Here is a 3,464-nt window from a genome sequence, read left to right on the forward strand (position 1 = left end):
TAGGGGACGGTGACGGTTTAGGGTACAGGTTAGTGGACGGCAACGGTTTAGGGTGAGCGTACGTGTAAGGGTACGGGTTAGTGTTAGCGTACGGGTTAGGATTAGGGGACGGGTGAGGGTAAGGCTTCGGGTAAGGGTTAGGGTTAGGGTTAGGGTTAGGGTTAGGGTTAGGGGACGGGGACATTTTAGGGTACAGGTTAGGGTACGACAACGGTTTAGGGTGAGCGTACGTGTTAGGGTACGGGTTAGTGTTAGCGTACGGGTTAGGATTAGGGGACGGGTGAGTGTAAGGCTTCGGGTAAGGGTTAGGGTTAGGGTTAGGGTTAGGGTTAGGGTTAGGGGACGGGGACGGCGACGGTTTAGGGTACAGGTTAGGGTACGACAACGGTTTAGGGTGAGCGTACGTGTTAGGGTACGGGTTAGTGTTAGCGTACGGGTTAGGATTAGGGGACGGGTGAGGGTTAGGCTTCGGGTAAGGGTTAGGGTTAGGGTTAGGGTTAGGGTTAGGGTTAGGGTTAGGGGACGGGGTCGGTTTAGGGTACAGGTTAGGGTACGACAACGGTTTAGGGTGAGCGTACGTGTTAGGGTACAGGTTAGTGTTAGGGTACGGGTGAGGATTAAGGGACGGGTGAGGGTAAGGCTTCGGGTAAGGGTTAGGGTTAGGGTTAGGGTTAGGGTTAGGGGACGGGGACGGGGACGGTTTAGGGTACAGGTTATGGTACGACAACGGTTTAGGGTGAGCGTACGTGTTAGGATACGGGTTAGTGTTAGCGTACGGTTTAGGATTAGGGGATGGGTGAGGGTAAGGCTTCGGGTAAGGGTTAGGGTTAGGGTTATTGTTAGGGGACGGGGACAGTTTAGGGTACAGGTTAGGGTACGACAACGGTTTAGGGTGAGCGTACGTGTTAGGGTACGGGTTAGTGTTAGCGTACGGGTTAGGATTAGGGGACGGGTAAGGGTAAGGCTTCGGGTAAGGGTTAGGGTTAGGGTTAGGGTTAGGGTTAGGGTTAGGAGACGGGGACGGTTTAGGGTACAGGTTAGGGTACGACAAAGGTTTAGGGTGAGCGTACGTGTTAGGGTACGGGTTAGTGTTAGCGTACGGGTTAGGATTAGGGGACGGGTGACGGTAAGGCTTCGGGTAAGGGTTAGGGTTAGGGTTAGGGTTAGGGTTAGGGTTAGGGGACGGGGACGGTTTAGGGTACAGGTTAGGGTACGACAACGGTTTAGGGTGAGCGTACGTGTTAGGGTACGGGTTAGTGTTAGCGTACGGGTTAGGATTAGGGGACGGGTGAGTGTAAGGCTTCGGGTAAGGGTTAGGGTTAGGGTTAGGGTTAGGGTTAGGGGACGGGGACGGTTTAGGGTACAGGTTAGGGTACGACAACGGTTTAGGGTGAGCGTACGTGTTAGGGTACGGGTTAGTGTTAGCGTACGGGTTAGGATTAGGGGACGGGTGAGGGTAAGGCTTCGGGTAAGGGTTAGGGTTAGGGTTAGGGGACGGGGACGGTTTAGGGTACAGGTTAGGGTACGACAACGGTTTAGGGTGAGCGTACGTGTTAGGGTACGGGTTAGTGTTAGCGTACGGGTTAGGATTAGGGGACGGGTGAGGGTAAGGCTTCGGGAAAGGGTTAGGGTTAGGGTTAGGGTTAGGTGACGGGGACGGTTTAGGGTACAGGTTAGGGTACGACATCGGTTTAGGGTGAGCGTACGTGTTAGGGTACGGGTTAGTGTTAGCGTACGGGTTAGGATTAGGGGACGGGTGAGGGTAAGGCTTCGGGTAAGGGTTAGGGTTAGGGTTAGGGTTAGGGTTAGGGGACGGGGACGGTTTAGGGTACAGGTTAGGGTACGACAACGGTTTAGGGTGAGCGTACGTGTTAGGGTACGGGTTAGTGTTAGCGTACGGGTTAGGATTAGGGGACGGGTGAGGGTAAGGCTTCGGGTAAGGGTTAGGGTTAGGGTTAGGGTTAGGGTTAGGGTTAGGGGACGGGGACGGTTTAGGGTACAGGTTAGGGTACGACAACGGTTTAGGGTGAGCGTACGTGTTAGGGTACGGGTTAGTGTTAGCGTACGGGTTAGGATTAGGGGACGGGTGAGGGTAAGGCTTCGGGTAAGGGTTAGGGTTAGGGTTAGGGGTAGGGGACGGGGACGGGGACGGTTTAGGGTACAGGTTAGGGTACGACAACGGTTTAGGGTGAGCGTACGTGTTAGGGTACGGGTTAGTGTTAGCGTACGGGTTAGGATTAGGGGACGGGTGAGGGTAAGGCTTCGGGTAAGGGTTAGGGTTAGGGTTAGGGTTAGGGTTAGGGTTAGGGGACGGGGACGGTTTAGGGTACAGGTTAGGGTACGACAACGGTTTAGGGTGAGCGTACGTGTTAGGGTACGGGTTAGTGTTAGCGTACGGGTTAGGATTAGGGGACGGGTGAGGGTAAGGCTTCGGGTAAGGGTTAGGGTTAGGGTTAGGGTTAGGGTTAGGGTTAGGGGACGGGGACGGGGACGGTTTAGGGTACAGGTTAGGGTACGACAACGGTTTAGGGTGAGCGTACGTGTTAGGGTACGGGTTAGTGTTAGCGTACGGGTTAGGATTAGGGGACGGGTGAGGGTAAGGCTTCGGGTAAGGGTTAGGGTTAGGGTTAGGGTTAGGGTTAGGGGACGGGGACGGTTTAGGGTACAGGTTAGGGTACGACAACGGTTTAGGGTGAGCGTACGTGTTAGGGTACGGGTTAGTGTTAGCGTACGGGTTAGGATTAGGGGACGGGTGAGGGTAAGGCTTCGGGTAAGGGTTAGGGTTAGGGTTAGGGTTAGGGTTAGGGGAGGGGACGGGGACGGTTTAGGGTACAGGTTAGGGTACGACAACGGTTTAGGGTGAGCGTACGTGTTAGGGTACGGGTTAGTGTTAGCGTACGGGTTAGGATTAGGGGACGGGTGAGGGTAAGGCTTCGGGTAAGGGTTAGGGTTAGGGTTATTGTTAGGGGACGGGGACGGTTTAGGGTACAGGTTAGGGTACGACAACGGTTTAGGGTGAGCGTACGTGTTAGGGTACGGGTTAGTGTTAGCGTACGGGTTAGGATTAGGGGACGGGTGAGTGTAAGGCTTCGGGTAAGCGTTAGGGTTAGGGTTAGGGTTAGGGTTAGGGTTAGGGGACGGGGACGGTTTAGGGTACAGTTTAGGGTACGACAAAGTTTTAGGGTGAGCGTACGTGTTAGGGTACGGGTTAGTGTTAGCGTACGGGTTAGGATTAGGGGACGGGTGACGGTAAGGCTTCGGGTAAGGGTTAGGGTTAGGGTTAGGGTTAGGGGACGGGGACGGTTTAGGGTACAGGTCAGGGTACGACAACGGTTTAGGGTGAGCGTACGTGTTAGGGTACGGGTTAGTGTTAGCATACGGGTTAGGATTTGGGGACGGGTGAGGGTAAGGCTTCGGGTAAGGGTTAGGGTTAGGGTTAGGGTTAGGGGACGGAGACGGGGACG

This window comes from Delphinapterus leucas, chromosome 7, assembly GCF_059928025.1.
Source record: "Delphinapterus leucas isolate spDelLeu-1000000601 "Yukka" chromosome 7, BTC_Dleu_Yukka2, whole genome shotgun sequence".
Taxonomy (NCBI): Eukaryota; Metazoa; Chordata; class Mammalia; order Artiodactyla; family Monodontidae; genus Delphinapterus; species Delphinapterus leucas.